This window comes from Lissotriton helveticus, chromosome 9, assembly GCF_964261635.1.
Source record: "Lissotriton helveticus chromosome 9, aLisHel1.1, whole genome shotgun sequence".
Lineage (NCBI taxonomy): Eukaryota > Metazoa > Chordata > Amphibia > Caudata > Salamandridae > Lissotriton > Lissotriton helveticus.
This window is the reverse complement of record NC_136070.1, coordinates 718,460,181-718,484,103: the sequence shown is the minus strand read 5'-3', so window position 1 is coordinate 718,484,103 and position 23,923 is coordinate 718,460,181. Positions and strand designations below refer to the sequence as shown.

At 49.7% G+C, this 23,923-nt stretch overlaps 1 long non-coding RNA gene across 3 annotated transcripts in view; it reads left to right on the top strand.

Annotated features, from left to right (window-relative positions):
* LOC144782944 (uncharacterized) overlaps positions 1–23,923 on the top strand; it is a 501,527-nt gene that overhangs the window by 5,418 nt on the left and 472,186 nt on the right. For all 3 annotated transcript variants that reach the window (XR_013601329.1, XR_013601328.1, XR_013601327.1), the window contains exon 3: positions 19,847–19,927. This is a non-coding gene — a long non-coding RNA (uncharacterized LOC144782944). The remainder of the gene's footprint in view (positions 1–19,846; positions 19,928–23,923) is intronic.

Below are 23,923 nucleotides of genomic sequence, written 5' to 3'. Positions count from 1 at the left end.
GGCGAATGCCTGTGTTGAAGGTTAACGAGCATTTTGAGGATACTGGTACAACGCGGAGCGCAGTGGTATAAAGTCACCACACGTTACCGTGTAGGTCCTCACTCAGTGAATTAATATTAGCGGAGCGTGGTGGTAACAAGGATCCACACGTTACCGTGTATTCCTTTCACCTTTCTGTTTCATTTCACATAGCGGAACGTGGTGGTAACAGGGTGCCACACGTTACCGTGTATGTTCCATTTAACCCCCAATATTACGTCGGAGCATTGTGGTAATATTACACCACATGTTACCGTGTAGATCTCGAACACTTTGATCTCTCCTAGCGGAACGTGGTGGTAACATGGTGCCACACGTTACCATGTGTGTTCCTAATTCGGGTGTTATTTACATAGCGGAGCGTACATGATATTATGGCGCCACACGTTTCGGTGTATGTGAACTTTCTGTTAAGCGCTGTACTTATCTGATATTTGTGGCAACTGAGAGAGCCACACTTTTACAAGTTCTAATTGTGGAGGAGCTATCCCACTTTTGTTTGGAGACTGTTCAGGTGTCTAGTATTTTGACTATGTCTATTATGTAGGAGTTCTACAACCCTTTAATTCCTTATTTGAGTTGAAGATAGGAATGAGCTCAAAGGGTTAATATTATTTGAACATGTTTTGCCTGACTAGGGAAGGAAGGATCCTTCTAGCTTAGTACCCAGCAGAACCCCCTTGAAGCATAGCTATTGCTAGGATGGTCTATTCCAGATCTGGGTATGTGTGAGAGTACTATAAGATGTTTGGTTGTCTGCATCTGTAATTTAGAGTATTAACCTGTGTGGGTTCTATATTGTAGATGCAACACTTGGATTACCGTATAAACTGGAAATAGCCTGTGTATCCAGAGAGACCCCGTATGTTGCATAAGGTATATATACCTGCGTCAGTTATTAGCGAGAACCTTAGAGTGTAGCTGACAGTATGCACTGTTTATATAATTGTCGGTTTCTTGTTTCTGGTCCTGATTCCCTGCTGCTCCTTCCCTTACCTTTCCCTTGCCTGATCCCTCGAGCACCCCGTATATTGTACTGGGGTATTGGTGATATCAGGAGGTGGACCATATCTCGCTGCATCTGGATTCCGCAAAGCAAAACCTGACAAGTATGTCCAGATTGGACTACATATTGATACCGGCGGTTATGGCAGGCACAGTTAGAGAAGCACGATACCTTGGCAGGGGCATTTCAGATCATTCTCCTATGTGGTTACAGGTCGAGTTCCGGCAACCAGCGGGTGGCAGGGTAGCTCCAATTAATGCATGGCATCTGAAGGACCCGGCCACCAAGAAGGAGGTACTCTGAGCTTCGGAACACTATTTTCATGAGAATGTGGGCACTGTCGACTCAGCACAGTCACTGTGGGAGGCATATAAAGTGGTGCTGAGGGGTGAGGTCCTCTCCTTGGTTGCAGGCAAGAAGAAGAAACACCAGGCGGAGGTGACTAGGGTGGAGGCGGAAGTGGTAGGGTTAGAGGAACGGGTTGCTGAGGCTGCTGCTCAGGGAGACCTTCACCTACTGATGTTAAAACAAGATGAATGCAAGGGCCTCTCCAGGGAAAGAGGAACTTTCCATAACCATGACATACAAAGTCGAATATATGAACATGGAGACAAGGCCGGTAAGCTGATCGCTTGGCTGGAACATGGGGAGTGGCCCTCTAGGTTGGTGCCAGAGCTAGAGGGGTCATGATCTGACAGAATCACAGATCCGCAGGCAGTGGCAGATGTATTTTCAGAGTATTTCAAAGAAGTATACGCCTCGGTTGGTGGTTTTACAGAGGCCGAAAATGGTGAAATGATCAAAGATATCTGCATGCCGAGCCTATCTGAGGACAATAGGAAATATCTAGACTCCTCTTTCACGGATGATGAGGTCTCGCAGGCGATTAGAGGCATAAAATCTGGGAAGGCAACGGGGCCAAATGGGATACCAATAGAACTATATAAATTGAATGCCCATAAAATCGCTCCGCATATTCGGGCCATGTTTCTAGAAAGTAGGGAGTTGGGGCAACTTCCATATGACCAGTGGGTGGCAAATATTGTGGTCATTCACAAGACAGGCAAGACTAAGACATCTCCTTCCTCGTATAGGCCCATCTCGCTTCTCAATGCTGAGCCCAAGATTTTGGCGAAAATGCTCGCCACCAGATTGGTTAAGGTCATTACAACCCTGATACACCCCGATCAATCCGGCTTCATGCCGCGTCGCAACACGGCCCTGAACCTGCGGAGGCTACACGGTATCCTGGGTGGCTCCCAAAGATACTGGAGCCGGCAGTTGGGTGTCCTTGGATGCCACTATGGCATTTGATAGGGTCGAATGGGCTTATTAATTTGCGGTTTTGACTAAGTTGGGCTTTGGCCCGGAGTTTATCGGGTGGGTTAGATTGCTGTATGCCACTCCCTTAGCCAGAGTGGTTGTAAATAATTGTAAATCAGCTGATTTTTCCCTCTGGAGGGGCACGAGACAGGGATGCCCGCTGTCCCCACTTCTCTTCGCACTGGGTTTGGATCCTCTGGCAGTATGGGTCAGTTGGGACCGGTCGATACGTGGCTTGCAATGAACGCCAGAGTGGGAGGATAACATTTTGCTCTATGCAGATGATATTCTGCTATACCTCACTAACCCCAGGGCGTCCTTGAGTAATTTTCTGGATATCCTGGCCATATTTGGCAGATACTCCGAGTTTGCTATAAACTGGTCAAAGTCGGTATTGTTTGGTTTATCGGGAGCGCCTCCTATGGTTCCACAGTCATGCCTTATAAAGATTGAACTGGTGGGATTTAAGTATCTAGGCATATATATAACCTTGGACCCGAAGACGAGATATGCTAATAATCTAGTGCCCCCCTTGAATTGGTTTAAAAAGGACGTGGAACGCTGGAAAGCTCTCCCTCTATCATTGTTTGGGAGGGCGGTGTTATTCAAGATGATGGCCGTACCTCGTTTCCTATACATACTCCAGAACACAATGCATCCGGTGCCGATATCCTATTTCAAGGAGATTGAGACACTTCAACGGCAGCTCCTCTGGGACGGCAGACCCCGCATAGCTTTTATCAAGCTAACCCTCCCGTGGTACGATGGGGGCATTGGTCTCCCAGATTTTAGGAAATATTATTGGGCCTCACACCTTGCGGCAGTGAATCACATGGTTTATGGACCCCTCGGGGACCCAGGCTATGCTATGGATCGTGGGCAGGCACCGGGTGGAGATATTATCAAAGCCTTATATGCCAGACCCGGGAGGTTCACACTGGCGCGCCCGACAGCACACGCTGTACATGTTTGGCACGCTGCTACCAGAAGTTTGGGGTAGGAGGGAAGATTGACGTTGGCCACCCCCCTGTTCTGCTCGGAGAAGCTTGGAAGCTTGTGGAAGTCTAAAGGGTTTGATAAGTGGGACCTCATTGGAATCAGCCAGATTAAAGATGTGTGGGGGAGGGGCAGTGTGCAGACATTTGAATCTTTAAAACAACAATACAGTTTGAACGATAATGAACACTTTCGGTACCGACAGATTAGGCACGCCCTTCTTACCCATGTACCTGGAGACGCGGAGCTTCCAGAGGCTTCTCCTCTCGAGGATCGAGTGCTAGATGGTCACATCCCAGAAAAGACTATCTACTTAATATATAGGAAGCTTGTAAATAATATGGATGACCCGTTGGGAAGTACAAGAACAGCATGGGGGCAGATGGATTGGAATTAGACGATGAGGACTGGGTGGAGGCAGTCTCCTCCCCCAAAGTGGTTGCAGTTCAGATGAGGCTCAGATTGGTGCAGCTTAAGATCTTACATAGGTCATATATCACAGGACCTAGACTAGTGCACATGGGAGTTGCGATGAGGGGAGAATGTAGGAGAGGTTGTGGAGAACTTGGCACTTTCATGCGCATATCCTATGGCACTGTGAGGAGATACAAAACTTCTGGGTAAAGATACATGATGAGATTAAAGAAGTACTGGGGGAGGAGATACGACCGGAAGCCCGGAGATGTATACTGAATGTATGGGAACCCACGGATTTGAACGGGTATCTGAAACAGTGGGTGACGTTGGCGTGTATGGTGGCGAAACAAAATATTGCTCAGTTGTGGGGAGCCAGCCAGCCACCCCGGATTACTAAATGGGCCGTGGATCTAGATTGGTGTATGTTTAGGGAAAGGGCAGTGTATGTGGCCAGGGGTTGTCCGGAGAAGTGGGGAAAGATCTGGGGGGCTTAGAATTATTATCGCGGCAAATTATGTACACCCCCAATGCGGCAAAGGGAAGCAGAAGCACAGGAATCCCCGTGATCCCAAATTTTATGCATATTGTAATTTATGATTCTGTACGAATGACAAATCAAACCTAACAATGATGTCAATTGTTATCCACCTGATGCTAATGTTTCTTTTGTTCCTTTCAATAAAAAGAATAATAATAAAAAAAAATTGTTTTGGATATGGGACGTGTCTCTCGCCTATACAGGCGCTGTTTTTGTCTGGGTTTGTTCCCCTGACCTCTTTGCACCGTCATGCTTTAGAAATTACAAATCTAACTTATAATGGTACATGCTAGAGCGCCATTTCTTCCTGTCCTTTACTCAAGCCCAATCTTTTCTCACTTCTCTCCCAAGCAGTGAAGGATGGGAGAGATGCATCACGATTCACCATTCGGTGTGGCCTACATACAACAGATTCGCTGTGCAGAATGATTTCAACGACAGTTGTCTTAAGATGTCAAGCCTGGCTTAGGTCAACTGGCTTCTCGGGCGATGTCCAGGGCAATCTAATGGATAATAACCTTTGATGGAACCAGTCTTTTTGGGAAAAAGGCAGATTCGGCCCTGGTCAGGTACAATGACCCTTGTGCTATGGCCAGATCCTTAGGCCTTTCCTCCTCATGGCCAATCTTCCTTTTGTGGCAATGGAAGAGGTTTGCAGCCGCGTTAGCCCTACCCCAGCCACCATCCTGCACAGACTGCCCAAGCCGTGCGAGGACGTGAACGCGGTGCATGCCAATCCAGGAATGGAGGCCAGAAGTCCGCAGCCACCCTGACCCCGGCAGCCACAGCCTCCAAGCACTCCTAGTCTGAGTCTGCAAGACCACACTATCCCAGTTGGCTGGAGAATTTGTCACCATCTCCACCCGGAGAAAGTTACAGCTGTCTTGGCCAAAGTAGCTATAGAAAGGGTCCCGGTTTCAGAAGTAGACAGTGGTTGTTATTCCAGCTTCTTTCTGATTCAGATGAAGAACAAAGGGTTGCAGCCCATTTATGATCTTCAGACAGTTAGTCTCTTATTCAAGGAGGAGAAGTTCAAGATGCACACTCTAGCTCAGGTTTTGTCTAACCTAGACCAAGAAGACTGGATAGTAGTGTTGGACCTGCAGGATTTATATTTTCAGATCCCCATCCTGCTGGGCCACAGACGTTACCTGCGGTTCAAGGTAGGCCGAAAGCACTTTCAGTTTACTGTGGTCCACTTCCGCATTACCAGTACCCCTCTGGTGTTCACTATGGTGATGGTGGTGGTCACAGCACATCTGCGCAGGTTAGGGGTGCCAGTCTTCCCTTACATCGACGACTGGCTGTTGAATGCACCCTCGCCCCAGGCAGTTGTTTACCACCTTCAGACTATGGAGGACCTCCTGCATTCACTGACTTCCTCTGTAAACGTGCCGAAGTCACACCTTACTCCTTCTCAATCAATCAATCAATCAATCAATCATGCCATTTGTATAGCGCACTACTCACCCGGGAGGGTCTCAAGGCGCTTGGGGGGAGGGGTATGCTACTGCTCGAACAGCCAGGTCTTGAGTTGTTTCCTGAAGGCGAGATGGTCCTGGGTCAGCCGAAGGTGGATGGGGAGGGAGTTCCAAGTCTTGGCAGCCAGGTAAGAGAAGGATCTTCCTCCGGCGGTGGCTCTTCGGATGCGTGGTACGGCTGCGAGGGCGAGGCTGGTGGACCGTAGCTGGCGGGTGGGCGTGTAGAAAGTCAGGCGGTCGTTGAGGTACTTGGGGCCCAGGTCGTGGAGAGACTTGTGTGCGTGGGTGAGGAGCCGGAACGTGATCCTCTTGTCGACGGGGAGCCAGTGCAGGTTCCTCAGGTGGCTGGAGATGTGGCTGCATCGGGGGACATCCAGGATGAGTCGGGCGGAGGCGTTCTGGATGCGCTGGAGTCTTTTCTGTAGCTTGGCTGTGGTTCCGGCGTAGAGGGCGTTTCCGTAGTCCAGTCGGCTGGTGACGAGTGCCTGTGTGACAGTCTTCCTGGTCTCGGTCGGGATCCAGCGGAAGATCTTGCGAAGCATACGCAGGGTGTTGAAGCACGATGAGGAGACGGCGTTGACTTGTCTGGTCATCGAGAGGGAGGGGTCCAGGATGAAGCCCAGGTTGCGTGCGTGGTCGGTTGGCTTGGGTGCGGTGCCCAGGGCTGGGGGCCACCAGGAGTCGTCCCAGGCGGAGGGCGAAGATCCCAGGATGAGGACTTCCGTCTTGTCCGAGTTCAGTTTCAGGCGGCTGTCCTTCATCCACTCGGCGACGTCTTTCATCCCTTCGCGTAGGCAGGTTCTGGCGGTGTCGGGGTCTCTGGTGAGGGAGAGGATCAGCTGGGTGTCGTTGGCGTAAGAGATGATGTTGAGGTTGTGCTGGCGTGCGATGGCTGCGAGAGGTTTCATGTAGATGTTGAAGAGGGTGGGGCTGAGTGAAGATCCTTGCGGGACGCCGCAGATGACTTCGGTGGCCTCGGAGCGAAACGGGGGGAGGCGGACTCTTTGTGTTCTTCCGGCGAGGAACGAGATGATCCACTCCAGTGCCTTCTCTTGGATACCGATGTTGCTGAGGCGCTGGACTAGGGTGCGGTGGCAGACCGTGTCAAACGCAGCAGAGAGGTCCAGGAGGATGAGGGCCACTGTTTCCCCCTTGTCGAGCAGGGTCCGGATGTCGTCGGTGGCTGCGATGAGGGCGGTCTCGGTGCTGTGGTTGGCTCTGAAGCCGGACTGCGAGGGGTCGAGGGATCCGTTCGTCTCGAGGAAGGCGGTCAGCTGTCTGTTGACGATCTTCTCGATGACTTTAGCAGGAAAAGGGAGGAGCGAGATGGGGCGGAAGTTTTTGAGATCGGTGGGGTCCGCTGTAGGTTTCTTCAGGAGGGCGCTGATCTCGGCGTGCTTCCAGCTCTCCGGGAAGGTGGTGGTATTGAAGGAGGCGTTGATGATGCTCCGGAGTTGGGGTGCGATGGTGGAGTCGGCCTTGTTGAAGACGTGGTGTGGGCAGGGGTCGGTCGGTGATCCGGAGTGGATGGTGTTCATCGTGCGGGCTGTGTCTTCGTTGGTCACCGTGGTCCAGGTGCGAAGGGTGGCGGTGGGGGGCGTTGGTTCGATGGTTGGGTGCGTGGGTGAGGCGCCGAAGCTGTTGTGGATGTCGGCGATCTTGAAGTGGAAGAACGAGGCGAGGGAGTCGCAGAGGTCTTGTGACGGAGTGATGTCGTTGGTGCCGGTGCTGGGGTTGGAGAACTCCTTGACGATAGTGAAGAGCTCTTTGCTGTCGTGGGCGTTGTTGTCCAGTCGTTCCTTCAGGGATTTCTTCTTGGTGGTGCGGATGAGATGGTGGTGCTTGCGGGTAGCGTGTTTGAGGGCGGTCATGTTGTCGGTGGTCCGGTCGAGGAGCCAGGCTTTCTCGAGGGTGCGGCAGGTCTTCTTGGAGTCCTTGAGGTCATCGGTGAACCAGGATGCCTTCTTGCTTCTGGGTCTGCTGGGAGGGTTCTTTAGTGGCGCGAGGTCGTCGGCGCAGGTGGTCAGCCACTGTGTGAAGTTGCGGGCTGCTTCGTTGGGGTCCGTTGTGTTGGCGAGTGAGCTCTGGCTGAGGGAGGTGGTGAGCTGGTCTGCGGTGATCTTGCTCCAATTCCTGTGAGGTACCTGTTGCGGGGTCGTGGATCTTTTGAAGCTGAAGTGGACGCAGCTGTGGTCGGTCCAGTGGAGTCCGGTGGCGTGGCTGAAGGTGATGTACTTGCTGGAAGAGAAGACGGGATCAAGCGTGTGGCCGGCGTAGTGGGTGGGGGTGTTGACCAGTTTCTTGAGTCCGAGGTTGGCGAGGTTTTCCAGCAGGGCGGTGGTGTTGCGGTCCTTGTTGTTCTCCAGGTGGAAGTTGAGGTCCCCGAGGAGGATGTAGTCAGTGGAGGGGAGGGCGTGCGGGCTGATGAAGTCTGTGATGTCTTCGCTGAATTGTGTGCATGGTCCCGGGGGTCTGTAGACGAGGGTGCCTCTGAGGGTCGTCTTAGGGTCGGTGTGAATCTGGAAGTGGAGATGTTCGGCTGCGGCGAAGGAGTCATTGGCGTCGGTCGTGATGCGGATGGTGTTCCTGTGGACGATGGCGATGCCACCTCCGGTCTGGTTGATGCGGTCCCTCCTGATGATCTTGTACCCGTCCGGGATGGCGATGGCGATGTCGGGTGCAGAGGAGGCGTTCATCCAGGTTTCCGTGAGGAAGGCAACGTCCGGTGATGTAGCGTCGAGGAGGTTCCAGAGTTCCACGGCGTGTCTGTGGACGGAGCGGGTGTTGATCAGGATGCACTTGAGGTGGTTGCTGCTGATGTTTGTCTTGGCGGGTGCGGGGCAGGTTCGGAGGCAGGTGAACTTGCAGGTGCAGCAGGTGAAGGGTCCGTGGGTGCGTCTCGGGGTGGCTCGGCAGCAGGCGTGGGTCCGGCCGGCATTGAGTGTGTTGAGAGTGGCGGCGTCGTAGGTCAGTTGGGTCGTCTTGCCTCGGCGGGGAGGGCCAGGGGTCCTGGCGCTGGGCGCGGGCCAGGCGCGGACGGGCGCAGACGGGCTTACCTTTGGCGCACCTTCGGCGCTCAATCGGCGCTCCCGCTGCGCGCGTCCGCTGCGCGGTCGTTCTGGGGGCGTCATAAGTAAGGAGCCGGGGGGAGGAGCAGCTGGGTGGCGGGAGCGGGGCGGCGAATGGAATCACAGGGGGGCGGGGCCGCAGGGAGGCAGCGGCGGGAAATTCCAAGAAGCAGCGGGCAGCGGGAAATTCCCAGGAGCAGCGGGCAGCAAGCGAAGGAATCTGCAGGCAGGAGCGGCAGCAGTGAGTGGGGCGACCAAGCCCTGTGGAGGGCTGAGCGGTCACACTCTGTGGTCCCCTACGGTCCCCTTAAGTAAGGAGCCGGGAGGGAGGAGCAGCTGGGTGGCGGGAGCGGGGCGGCGAATGGAATCACAAGGGGGCGGGGCCGCAGGGAGGCAGCGGCAGGAAATTCCAAGAAGCAGCGGGCAGCGGGAAATTCCCAGGAGCAGCGGGAAATTCCCAGGAGCAGCGGGCAAGATGCTCCCTTTCATCAGAGCACTTCTGGACACAGTGCAGTTTTGGGCCTATCCTCCTGAGCAGCGAGTCGAGGACATTCAGGTTATGATTCGGATATTTTGGCCTCCATCCTGGATTTTGCTGAGACTGATTCTGAGGCTGTTGGACCTCATGGCCTCCTGCATCCTGTTGGTAAAGCATGCCAGGTGGCGTATGCGGGCTCTGCAGTGGGACCTGAAGTTCCACTGAGCACAGCATCAGGGAAATCCCACTGACATGGTCCATAGCTCGGAAGGAACTGATAGAGATCTGCAATGTGGTTGACAAACTGTGATTGGATCAATGGCAGACCCCTCTCCCTTCTCCAACCAGAATTTGCGGTGGTGACAGATGCATCACTTCTGGGATGGGGTGGCCATCTGGGAGAGGTGGAGATCAGGGGACACTCGTCTCCGGCGGAGTCAGGGCTCCATATAAATCTGTTGGAGCTCCAGATGATTCGATTGGCATTGAAAGCATTTCTTTCCTCATTCAAGGGGAAACTAGTGCAAGTGTTCATAGACAACACCACCGCCATGTGGTACTGCAACAAGCAGGGCGGACTGGGGTCGTGGATCCTTTCTCAAGAGGCCATGCATCTCTGGACATGGCTGGAACTGCGGGCCTTAAAACTAATGGTTCAACACCTGGCAGATTCTTTGAACGCCAGGGTGGACAAACTGAGCTGGTGATGCCTAGCGGATCACAAATGGTGTCTTCAGTTGGAGGTGGCGCATGGTCTCTTTCAACAGTGGGGTGAACCTTGGTTAGATTTGTTTGCCTCCGAGGAGAACGTGCAGTGTCAGCAATACTGCACGCTGGAGTTTCCAAGGCAGCTATTTCGTCGTGAGTGGAGCTCAGGCCTGCTGTACGCCTTTCCACCCACACCACTCCTGCCCAGGGTTCTGAAGAAGATCAGGAGTGACTGGGCCCAAGTCGTTCTTGTGACTCTGGACTGGGCGAGGAGAGTCAGGTATCCAGAGCTTCTGAAGCTGTGCATCGTTCCTCCGATCGATCTGCCACTGGGGGGGATCCTCTATCGCAGCAGCAGAGGAGAGTTCTCCACCCGAACCTGTCAACTCTGTGCCTCCATGCGTGTAGATTGTGCAGCAGCAGTTGATGGCTTTTGACCTTCCTCCTGAGGTTCGTAATGTTATACTGGCGGACAGGCAGCCCCCCACTATGACGATATATGCTTGCAGTTGGCAGAAATGTGTATTATACTATACAAAAAGGTCTGCTTCTTTTTCTACTGTCCTGTTACTCATTCTAACCCTTGCCCAACATGGCTCCGCTTTGGGAACTTTCAAGGGTTATCTCTCAGCTCTATCTGCTTTTTTTCGCCTGCCAGACCAACCCTCTCTCTTCAAGTCTCCTATTGTACATAGATTTCTAAAAGTGCTGGCTCACTTGTTTCCACCCACGCCCTCTGTTATGCCACAGTAGGACCTTATTATGGTCTTCACCTACCTGATGTGTGCTCTTTTTTTTTATTTTTTTTTATTTTTTGTTTTAAACCTTTATTGTACAAAGAAAGCTCACAAATACGGGCCTACAACCCACGAGGGCTGGCCACCACATGGTAGACAACGTAGTAAATGAAAAACAAATTTTCAACAGGATATGTCACCAGGAGCACAGGAGAAACAATAGGAGCATCGAGCAATCAGCAAGAACAGGACAATAAAAGGTTAATTTTCTAATGCGGGGCGGGGAAACAGAAGAATCATGGGCCGTGCAAAAAACAACCAGGGAGGGGCCGCGGCAAGCCGCCATCATACGGTCACAGAATGACAAAAGAGGCCATACCAACATAGCTATCAAAGAGTATAAACGTAATCGGAATATAAAGAAACGACAATGGCATCAATCAAACCGCACCTACCCGTCGCCGCCCCCACCCAAAATGAGGAGACATGATCAAAAAGGCCCACATAATAAAGACAATACGAGACGCATCCCAACAAAATAAGAGGACCCCCATAAAGGAGGAAAAAGGGGAGAGGGAAAAAGGGAACGAAAGAAGGGACTCCCACCAAACCACGCACCCCCAGGAGTGAAAGCAGGATAATAGAGTCCGGCAAGCGACATAGCAAAAATCGATACCGAATTACCCAGCGAGCTACAATCAGATACATACCGGAATACGAAAGTCACAGAAACTCCCCAGGGGGATACAGGAGGAGACGGAGTCCCGGAAAAAGTGAACACACCAGAGCCATAGAACAAAAAAGAGAGGAAATAAGGGAGGAAAAAGACCCCCCAATACGGACAGACCCCCCCCAACCCACCCCTAAAGCCCACCCTGCACCCCTGCAGAAGGCTACGGCCTACCCCCCCGCAGCGTGCCTGTCGCCCTAATTAGAACCCGAAATATAGCGGAGCAAAGTTAAGTCGGAAACAAAGACAAAAATGGGAAGGGAAGAGAAGGAAACGAGGGATGGGAAACACACACAGACATACACGGGGGAGGGCCGGGAGACAGGAGTAAACGCACCCAGCCACCCGCCTGAGTCGAGGAGCCAAGTCCCCGGGAAGCCAAAGAACATCGGGTTAGAGTCCAGGGGCACCAGTCAATCACACAGAACCATACCGGGACAGGTTGACCATCCAAACCAGTGCAAGACTACCGCACACAGATGCCAATATACATTAGCCCTGTCCTTGTTTGTCCAAAGTGGAAACGGTCCGATCCAGCGAGGACCAGGTTACGAAGAACAGGAGACAGACAGCAGGAAGATCCAACGGCAGTCCGGAAAAGGCACGTAAAGTGGAACACGGACGATCCAGGAAAGTCACGAAGAGTAGCAAACGATGCAGGCACAAGTCCAAGGATATGTCCAGAAGAACCGACCCATCTGGGCCAGCACAGGAGACATCGCCGGGCAGCAGCGACCGAAAGGAAGCGGGAGAGTCATGAAGGCCAGGCCAAGTAAAATCCAGCTCCCGGGCCCGAGAGAACGAAGGTAGCGCAGGAGGAGGAGGCGCCCTCAAGTTCCGTACAGCAGCAGACGCGGTCGGAGCCGGGGCCAATTCCGCCAGGATAATTCCAGCCGCACCCCACGGCGGCACAATCACGTCTGGCCGTGGGGGCTCAGGAGGCCCGCCGTGAGGAACCATTTCCGAAGCTAGGATAGGCGCGGTCACACAGAGCCGCCAGGAGAGCAGGGTGTCCAGTAACTCCTTAAGTGTAGGAAAACATTCACAGTATCGGGCACCCGGGCCATGCGGCGGGCCCCCAGCGCTCGCCCAGGCCCGGTCAAGACACTCGGGGTCGGCCGCCATTTTGAGAGTCCGACAAGGCAGCGCGGCTGTAAATCTCCGCCAAGGCGGCAGTAAGGCAAACAAAGTCCCGCTGACCGGCAACAGAGCACCCCGGGCAGGAAGGGGGGCCACCAGAAGAAAGGGATTCGCCGGCCACCCAACGCCGCCGGTCCCGTTCTCCGAGTCCGGGCGGCAAAATCAAAATGGCCGGACCAGAGAACAAAGGGAGAGCAAGCCGGACACACGAGGAGCTTCGACCACGGAAGGCAGCGCCTCCACCATAGGCCTCCTCCCCACAGGAATCGGCCAGGAAGGACCTCCGGCCCACACGAACAACGGCCCTCCGATCACCTCCTCCGCGCCCCGGAGGGCAGATCCGCAGGCTCCGTCTGGCCCGGGAGCCGGCAAGAAGATCCAGGCCAGTCCGCCTCCGACACCCCAGCACAATCGGGGGCACTGCACCGGATCTACAGCAGCCAGGATAACCGAAACAAGAGGTAAGTGCCTGCAAAGCGTCGTAGCACCACCACTCAGCAAACAGGGCTTCCCGGGGCAGGATTACAGCAGGATAAATGTGAAAACCCAGGCGGGCGAACGGAGCCGAGCTAAAGCGCGGCCATCTCGGTCGCGAGCTGAGAAGTCTTACCATGTGTGCTCTTTTTGAGCCTCTACACAATTGTCCCCTCTGGCTTTTGACCATTAAAACCGCCTTCTTAGTGGTCATACATCAGTCTGAAGGGTGAGTGTGTTGTAGGCGTTATCTTTCTCGCCTCCCTATCTAATGTCCTTTCCGGCAAAGTTGTGCTTCGCACCTAAGCTTCCTTTTTGCCGAAAGTAGTGACCCCATTCAATCTGGGTCAATGCATCATATTGCCCACCTTCTTTGCTCCCCCGCATCCCTCTAAGGAAGAGATTCGTCTCCACCGACTGGACCCAAAAAGATGGTTAACGTTCTACCTTAACTGCACAAAAGAGTTTGGTGGACAACCAACTCTTTCTGGGGTTTGTGGGAGCAAAGAAGGGGAGGGCAGTGCAGAAAAGGACGATTTCTCACTGGGTCATTCCCTGCATTAGAATCTGCTCTGCCCTGGCAAAGAAGCAGCACCCTGAGGGATTAAGGGCCCATTCCACCAGGGGAAAGGCTGCAACTATGGTCTTGACTCAGGGTGTCCCAGTCCAAGACATCTGTCAGGCAGCAACGTTACCTTCATTGCACATGTTTGCAAAACACTACTGCCTGGATGGTCAGGCCCACAGGGACGGGCACTTTGCCCGCTTGGTCCTGCAGGACTTTCTAATTGAAGGTATTGGTCAGCAGCCCACCCCCGGGATGGTAGGGCTTGGGTATCTAATTCAAAGGTAAGAAATCTGCAGCTAGAAGTCTCTATCAGATGAACAAGTTACTTACCTTCGTTAAAGCATTATCTGGTAGAGACTTCTTCTAGCTGCAGATTCCTTACAGCCCCACCCATGCCTCCCCACTTTGCAGACTAATATTGTAGTGCTAGGGTTACTCCTCCTTTCAGGGCTCTAGTGTTGCACATGACTGTGTCAGCTACTTTGTGGCTCCGAGCTTCTGGCGTGAAAAAAACGAAAAGTAGCCGACGCTACTGACGCCAACGACATCACATGGAGCCTAATGAAGCCACCCAACTGCGCGCGCAAGGGCATTTGCTCAGCAAAAGTTTTTGGATCCAGCCTGATGCCTGGGAAATTCAAAGGTAAGGAATCTGCAGCTAGATAGAGTTTCTACCAGATAATGCGCTACTGAAGTTAAGTAACTTGTTCTTCAGTCACAATATAAACCATTGTTGATGGTACTATACTAAGTTTAGGAACTGTAGTGTGTTCTAAAGGTGATTTTACCCAGTGGAAAATGCTGATCCTCTGCTGGGAGTTTATGAACCATGTTTGAGATAAAACTGCTTCCTCTTATGATTTTATCACATAGGTTATGGAAGATTCTCTAGAACCTAAAATGCAAGTATATTTTCAATAATTTCACACAATCTTCCTCCAAAATGTGGGGATACGTTTTCTCATAGGAACTATAGTTAGTGTTCCAGAAAGCCAGAAACAGGACACATTTCCATGAGTTCTTAAATGTATTCTGATCTACTAGAGCACTTACATTGTTTTTATGACAACAATGTGACAAACCTGAAGCCATCTTGATGGACTCAAAGCTGTAAAACCTCAAACATTTCTTTACAAATGAACACAAAGAAGGTGTTCTTTTTTGTCACAGAAATTATCGTTAGTGCTCTAGAAAGCTGACCTAAGGACAGGCAGGTGACAGAGGCAGTGGCAGCACAATGGACCATGGTGGGCAGGAGGGAGGGTGCAGGGGCACACAAGGTGGAGAGGGAAGGGCCAGCAAGCTGACCACGGAGGGCAGGCAGGCAGGCATGGGCAGTGGCAGCACAACGTACCATGGAAGTTAAGAGGGAAGAGGGAGAAGGCAGGGGTATGCACATAGAGAAAAGAGGGCACGCACAGCTTGCTGAACCAAGGAGGTCATGTTAGCATGAGTGGTGGTAGCACAGCGAATGACAAAGGGCAAGAGGGAAGTATTAGGGGCATGCGTATGAACGGGATGGGTTTGGGCATCAAGCTGACCACAAAGGCCAGGCTTGCATTGGCAAGGGCAGCACAATGGATCACGGAAGGCAGAAGGGAGAAGGCTGGAGCATACACTTGGTGACAAAGGGCTAGGGGATTGGAGGCAGGGGCAGCAAGCTAATCACAAGGGAAAAGCAAGATGAGGAATGTGCACGTAGATGAAGAACCGAGGGCTGGCAGTTAGGTGAGGGGGTAGGGGAAGAAAACTGACCTCAGAGGGTAGGCTGGCATAAGCATAGGCAGCGAGCTGACCACAGAAGGCAGGACGGAAGTGGCAGGGGCAACAAGCTGACCATTCAGTGAAGGCCGGTATGGGCAGCACAATGGACCACAGAGGGAGGATGGGATGCAGCAGGGGCACTCACATGGAGAATAGAAAGGCAATGGGAAGTGGCCTGGGGCGGGGGAGGGACAGCAAGCCGATGACAGAGGGGAGGCTGTCATGTTTAAGGGCAGCAAGATGACCACAGAGAGCAGGTGGAAGGGGGCAGGGGCATGCAGATGGAGAATAGAGAGTCAGGGTGAGGAAGACAGGGGCAGCAAGCTGAACATCGAGGACAGGCCAGCTTAGGCATAGGCAGCACAATGGACCATGCAGGGCAAGAGAGATGGGGCATGGTCACACACGTGGAGAACAGAGAGTATAAGGGATGGGGCAGGGCAGCAGGTTGACCAGAGATGGCAGGCGTTGATCAGTAGAAACAGCAAGCTGAAAATGGAGGAGAAAAGAGGGGAAGGAGACTGGGACAAGGACAGCTGCCCACTGACGGAAGGGAGACTGACTTGAGTAGGGGAAGCAAGCTGACCACGGAGAAGCTGGTAGGGACATGGGCATGCAAACGAAGAATGTGGGTCTGGTGGAGAGAGGCAGGGGCAGCAAGCTGATTATGCAGAGCACGCCAGCATAGGCAAGAGACGCACACTGGGCCACAGAGAGCCGGGTGTGGAATCAGAGGTAGGGGCAGAAGTTTGACCACTGAATGTAGAATGGATGGGCAGGGATAACACAATGGACCACGGAGGGCAGGAGAGAGGGCAGGGGCACATACACAGAGAATGTACGGCAGGGCACACACTGACCATAAAGGACAGGCAGGAGGAGCATGCAGATGTGTAATGGAGGAGAGGCGGGGGAGTGCAGAGGCAGGAAGCTGACTTTTCAGGGCAGAGTCAGCAAGCCAACTACAAAGGGAAGAAGGAGTCAGCAGGGGCATACAGATGGAGAACGAAGGGCAGGCAAGGGGGTGACACAGGCAGTAATACGACCACATAGGGCAGGCTGCTATGGGTTGGCCCCTGCAGGGGGTGGGTCTAAGACAACCTTCTGCCAAGCACAGTTGGAGTGTTGGCTGAATATGATTTAAAAAAAAATAGAAACACACTGAAGAAAACAAAAGTTAAAGGACGTTGTAGTTACATATGGTAATATGATCTGTCCTTTCGTTAAAAAAACATCCAGAAATTTACTGAAAAAACCTCAAGTTAAAGTAACATTATAGCTAGGTGTTAAAATGGGATAAAAACTATCTAAAGTCCTAAAGAGTGTATGGCGGGGTGCAAGCTATAGTTAGGTCACTGAACTATAACTGGTGAATTTTAGTATTTTTGGGGGATTTAGAAATGTTATTTTTTGACCTGTTTCAATACCTAACTATAACATCTCTTCAACATTTGTTTTTTCATTGAAAACATTTATACATATATATATATTCATGCTCAATGGGGTGTCCAAAAGTAAGCGGCACTCGAACACAACTTCGCTTTTCCCCGTAAAAGCTTTCTTCATTGGTATGCATGTCATCCGTTCTCAGTTCATTAACAGCATACCTCCGCAGCCTGACACGTTTCGTAGCTTTACTTCATCAGAGGCTGAGCGGTCGGAAGAGGCATTGTGGGTCACACCTCCCTTTTAAACAAAATCATACGCTGTGATTCAGCTGCTTATTTAAGACTGTATGCAATGTTCTATGGGAGATGTAGTCCGCCTTTTATCCTCAAATGGATGCCCCTGCAATTGATAGCTGGATACTTAGCTCACAATGGCCCCAAGAAACGATGGCACGCTAATCCAAAAGTTGCATTCCACTCGTGGCCCCCAGAATGGGGTGGTGCTCGCTTAGCGGCAGGACGGCCGCTTTAACAATTCATGCTCAATGGGGTGTCCAAAAGTAAGTGGCACTCGAACACAACTTCGCCTTTCCCCGTAAAAGCTTTCTTTATTGGTATGCATGTCATCCGTTCTCAGTTCATTAACAGCATACCTCCGCAGCCTGACGCCCCATTGAGCATAAATCACAGCGTATGATTTTGTTTAAAAGGGAGGTGTGACCCACAATGCCTCTTCCGACCGCTCAGCCTCTGATGAAGTAAAGCTACGAAACGCGTCAGGCTGCCAAGGTATGCTGTTAATGAACTGAGAACGGATGACATGAATACCAATAAAGAAAGCTTTTACGGGGAAAAGCGAAGTTGTGTTCGAGCGCCGCTTGCTTTTTGACACCCCATTGAGCATGAATTGTTAAAGCGGCCGTCCTGCCGCTAAGCGAGCACCACCCCATTCTGGGGGCCACGAGTGGAATGCAACTTTTGGATTAGCGTGCCATCGTTTCTTGGGGCCATTGTGAGGTAAGTATCCAGCTATCAATTGCGGGGGCATCCATTTGAGGATAAAAGGCGGACTACATCTCCCATAAAACATTGCATACAGTCTTAAATAAGCAGCTGAATCACAGCGTATGATTTTGTTTAAAAGGGAGGTGTGACCCACAATGCCTCTTCCGACCGCTCAGCCTCTGATGAAGTAAAGCTACAAAACGCGTCAGGCTGCGGAGGTATGCTGTTAATGAACTGAGAACGGATGACATGCGTACCAATAAAGAAAGCTTTTACGGGGAAAAGCGAAGTTGTGTTCGAGTGCCGCTTACTTTTGGACACCCCATTGAGAATGAACATATATATATATATATATATATATATATATATATATATATAAAAAATCCAAATGTAGCGATTTCCAAGAGGCACTTGAGCATAGCTGGTGCACGGAGCACCAGCTCGCCAAACCAACAAAATTAAATTCCAATCGAAATCATCGGTGAAGCTATTAAAGATGAACACCGGCATTCCGGGAGATGATGCTTAGCAAAATACATCCTATTATTAGGGATTTAAGTGGCAGACAAAAAATGACCTGTTTCGGATGACACAGCAGCCTTGCTCTCATTGGTCACCACTACACAAACTTACAAGTTAAAAGCATTTCCTCCTCATTACCTGATCAATGTGACCTTTCACAAGTGAGTTGGATCCGATGGTATTTGGTGTCTGCCGTATTGGAATGGGGCGTACGCTCACAGAGAAATTTGGCTGAGTGTCCCAGATACAGAGGTGCAGACTCAGGCTAGAGCACCATGCAGGGACTATTGTGAGGGCTTTGTATGGCTCCTCATTTCACCCATTATTACCCAGCCCTCTAAATCTACAAATTGCAAGCACTGGTCGTATCATTGTACGGTGGGGAACTTTGGGGGAATAGAATGTCAACAGTATGGAGTTGATTGAGAATCGCTTCCTTCGTCTCCTTCCCAACCTTTTTGTGAGAACTCCTTAAAGCTATACGGGGGCTGCCAAGATCCCCTGGTGTAGGTTTATCAAAAGCCACTTAACTGAGATTGGGTGTGATAATTTGTGGCTGAATCCTGAGATTGCATGCAGGATTTTGAAGACTGCATTAAAGGGATTATATATTGGAGGGATTTTGATGATGAGCTCTGTAGTTTGAAGAGGGTGGGCTCTCTTACTGCAGCCTTCCTCGAGTTCAAAAAATGTATATTGTTTGGTAAATTATATGGATGATATTGAGCCCTCTCTTGCTAAAGCTCTGTATGTCAAATTTTGGTTTGAGATCCCTCCGCTCCGCATAAATACTGCTAAATGGCAACACTCTTGTACAGAGTCTGATTAGTCCAGCCCCGCCTGTCCTGAGGCAAAAGTATGTATTGAGCATGTCCTTGACTTCTGTCCCAATATCACACATGCAGGAAAAAGTGGATACTGACGCTTTGCCATGATATTTCGACCAGGGACTTTAGAACAGTGGGTAGGATGTTGAGAACTAACACCAATCAAACAATGTATTTGCTGTGTCTAGTTTTTGGTATAACATGTGGAGAACTATTTTTACTACCAAACAGTGCAGCTAGTCCTAGAATATTATGTGTTCTGCCTACCATGTCTCTAAGGCGTTTAATTGAACTTATGTGTTTAGGCTTGTGTCAGGATTAGTGATTGCACAACATTTTATGCTGCTAGTGGGTTTAAGACTTATGTTTGATTATTTGTATTGGATTTTATAATATTATATGAGTATTCTACGCATAGCTTATCACATTCCCATTATCAAACCATGCTGCTATTGTTAGAAATGTCTGTGCTTGCCCTCTATGACCCTAGGACTTTTTACATAGATTTTATGTGGGAAGTGTTTTACTAGGGATCACTATGAATTATGCTGTTAGTATATGAATTGTACTGCTATTTTTTTCATGAGCCAATTTTAAAATGTTTGAATTGTATTTATTTTATGAACTTTTATGTCAGTTCTTGCCGAATAAAGATTTAATATATATGAACGCTACCAAGATTTCCCTGCAATGGAAGACACTCCGACACTGCTCGTAGGTAAGCCCTTTATTGGTACAAGGGGAGCAGGGGCATCAAATGCATAAACAGTCCAGCAACATCCAGAAGCCTGATGCCTTTGGTAGTAGGCCGGGTTCCCTGGTATATGCAATACCCAGGATCCTTTGCTCTGAGCTGGGGAGTGGCCCATTCGGGGCAGACCATTTGGCATTATAAGGAGCAGTTCCACGGAACGCACAATTTCACCGAATTTTTGCCTCTTAGGAAGAAGTTTGTTAATACATCGAAATGCGTCAGGCTTCTGGATGTCACTGACCATGTCATGAATGATGTAATATGTGACGTCATCAGCAGTGCATTGCAGGGGCGTGAGTTATAGTTAGCTGAACTAACTATAACGGCTGAACTTCTCTGGTTTTGTACGAGTGAAATGTCCAACTAACTATAACGTCCCTGAAACCTGTGGTTTTTTCAGTGAATATCTTAGGTTTTTTAAATGCTAATTTCTAACTATAACGTCCCTGAAACCTAAGGTATTCTCAGTGAATTTCAAAGGTGTTTTAAATGCTAATTTCTAACTATAACGTCCTTGAAACCTATGGTTTTTTCAGTGAATTTCAAAGGTTTTTTAAATGCTAATTTCTAACTATGCCTACAAAGGCAGGACATGTGAAGAAAGAGGAAGAAAAGCACAGAAAGAAGCAAGACAAATGCAGAAAGAGGCAACAGAAGTCCAGAAAGATGAAGAAAAGTGTAGGAAGAAACAAGAGATATGCAGAAAGAACCAACGGAGGAGCAGAAAGTCCTTCTGTGCCCCCAACTTTTTTCTGACAGGTACTGGTGGTGACTGACTCTGACTAACCAGGCCTAGAGCCAGTGCTATGCTAAAAGACGCTAGAATACAGTGAAAACACCTACATACACTAGGGAACACTATGTGTTGGGGTAACCCTGTGATTAGCATGAACTCCTCTGTATTTGCCATGAGTTAGTGCCTGGGTCATTGCATGAGTACATGGGTACTGACTTGATGATTAGAGTACTGCAAGGAGAGTGCATGGTGAACTTATATGTGCTTGGGTTTTGGCGGAGTGATTGGATAAGTACATGGTGCTGGCTGGGTGATTGGAGGAGTTTATGGGTAGTGACTAGGAGATGGCTGGACTGCATCAGTAGTGCCCAGGGGATTGTAGCAGTGCATGTGTTAGTACCTGGGACATTGCATGGGTAGTGACTGGAGGATCAGAGTGTTGCAAGGACAGTGCATGGTGATTTTATAACTTCTTGTGTTTTGGCTGAGTGATTGGATAAGTACATGATGCTGGATGGGTGATTGGAGTGCATGGGTACTACCTGGGTAATTGGAGGAGTGAATCAGTAGTGTGTAGGTGGTTAGAGGTCTGCATGGGAAGTGCTCAGGGGATAGTAGCAGTGCACGTGTTAGTGCCTGGGCCATTGCATGAGTGCATGGGTAGTCACAGGATTATTAGAGTGCTGCAAAGAGAGTGTATGGTGAATTTATAAGTGCTTGGGTTTTGGCGGAGTGATTGGATAAGTACATGGGTACTAACTGAATGATGAGAGTACTGCAATGAGAGTGCATGGTGAATTTATACGTGCTTGGGTTTTGGCGGACTAACTGGATAAGTACATGGTGCTGCCTGGGTGATTGGAGGAGTGCATGGGTAGTGATAGGGCGATAGCTGGACTGCATGGGTAGTGCTCAGGGGATTGTAGCAGTGCATGAGTTAGTGCCTGGGTCATTGCATGAGTGCATGGGTAGTGACAGGATTATTAGAGTGCTGCAAAGAGAGTGTATGGTGAATTTATAAGTGCTTGGGTTTTGGCGGAGTGATTGGATAAGTACATGGGTACTGACTGGATGATGAGAGTACTGCAATGAGAGTGCATGGTCAATTTATAAGTGCTTGGGTTTTGGCGGACTAACTGGATAAGTAAATGGTGCTGGCTGGGTGATTGGAGGAGTGCATAGGTAGTGACAGGGAGATTACTGCACTGCATACGTAGTCCTCAGGGGATTATAGCACCACATCTGTTAGTGCATGGGTCATTGCATAAGTACATGGTTAGTGACTGGATGATTAGAATGTTGCAAATAGAGTACTTGGTGAATTTATAAGTGCTTGGGTATTGGCGCAGTGATTGGATAAGTACATGGTGCTTGCAGGGTGATTGGAAGAGTGCTCAGGGAGTGACAGAGGGGTTTCTGGAGTGCATAGTTAGTGCTCTGGGGATTGTAGCAGTGCATGAGTACATGCATAGTGACTGGATGATTAGAGTGCCACAAGGAGAGTGCATGGGGATTTTATAAGTGCTTGGGTTTTGGTGGAGTGATTTGATAAGTACATGGTGCTGGCTGGGTGATTGAAGGAGTGCATGGATACTGACAGGGCGATGGCTGGACTGCATGGGTAGTGTTCAGGGGATTGTAGCAGTACGTGTGTTAGTGCCTGGGTCATTGCATGAGTACATGGGTACTGATTGGATGGTTAGAGTACTGCAAGGAGAGTGCATGGTAAATGTATATGTGCTTGGGTTTTGGCGAAGTGATTGGATAAGTACATGGTGCTCGCTGGGTGATTGGAGGAGTGCATGGGTAGTGACAATAAGCTGTAACTGGGCAGTGAAATACCAAACAAATACTAAAAATTGAGATGTTTTGCGCATTCTGACTCTATCCACTGATCCAATTCTTGGGTTATTCCTGCCCTTTAATTCTCCGCCCACAGTTCTCCTACTTTTTTTTCCCCACTTCGACCACTGGGTTTAGGCACCTTCTTTTTTGTTCAATGCGCATCTTTGCAGGGAAACAGCATTTACAATGCTGTCATTACATTGCGTTACACTTACAACGTGGTCCTTAGAACGCAATACCTTTACATCGCAAGTCATTAGATCGACTTGGTGTAGGGGGCACTCTAACATAAGGAATAGTATCATTTACCATTCCAGCACCTTCCCTACTGTTGCGCACACTGGAGTTAGAATAGTAAATTATACTATCCCTAGGTCCAGTGCGCCCCCTACAGCAAGTCGATCTAATGCCTTGCAATGTAAATGTATCGCGTTCTAACAACGCGGTCATTGTAACGACCGCGTTGTAATAGAACGTGAAGTAATACCATGCGTTGTAACATGCTATATTCAGATTTCCATGCCTCGTAGTGCTGGTCCTCCCCTTACTTTTTGGTTACCCTTTTAACCTTAACCTACCCAGATGAATCTTTTATTTTGTTGATTACTTTTTATTATAATATATTTAATCAGTCGTCATGAGATGTGATTGAACAGTTGGAGAATTTTTTAGAGGGCTTTTTTCAAACTGTAACACATAATATGCGTTGGAGATTGTAATATTGTATTATGGAACTATCATGATACTTGAGTGTGTAATTTTAGTAACTTAAATAATTATGCTGCCACTTAGCATTCTCCTAGAAAAAAGGAATGAAGCCAAAATGGGACATGGTGGACACCACTGCCTTTTGCTTGGATTTCGTGAAAAATTCAGTGGACTCCTTTTTAGCCTGTTTAATGGCAGAGTTTGGGCCCGCTACAATTGAACTTGAATATCATTAAATCTGTAAGTCCATCTCTGAAAATTTAACAGTGAACTGACCTTGTCATGAGCCTCCACATCGATGGTTTAATGAGACCTTTTCTGCTTCCCACAAACATCCGTTGCCTACCTTTAAATGCTGCCACATGATGTGTTAGAAGTTAACAAGTCTAGGAACCTGAGAATGGAATCAGCACACATCAAGTAAAGATGTCTTTCTTAGTTCAAATGACATCAAAAATGTCCATAAAGTTTTGTAGAAAAATGTCAGGTCCAGAAGGTTCTGGATAGTGTTATATCAAAGATTCCACGAGTTGAAGGGTTTTTATTATGAGCTTGGACTTCATTGCTGGCTACCTTGCCATCCCAAGATGATTTTACCTTAATCATCATTGTCTTAAGATTAACACCTCTAGATGCAAACGATCATTATACGTTTTCTAATGAAAACCCTT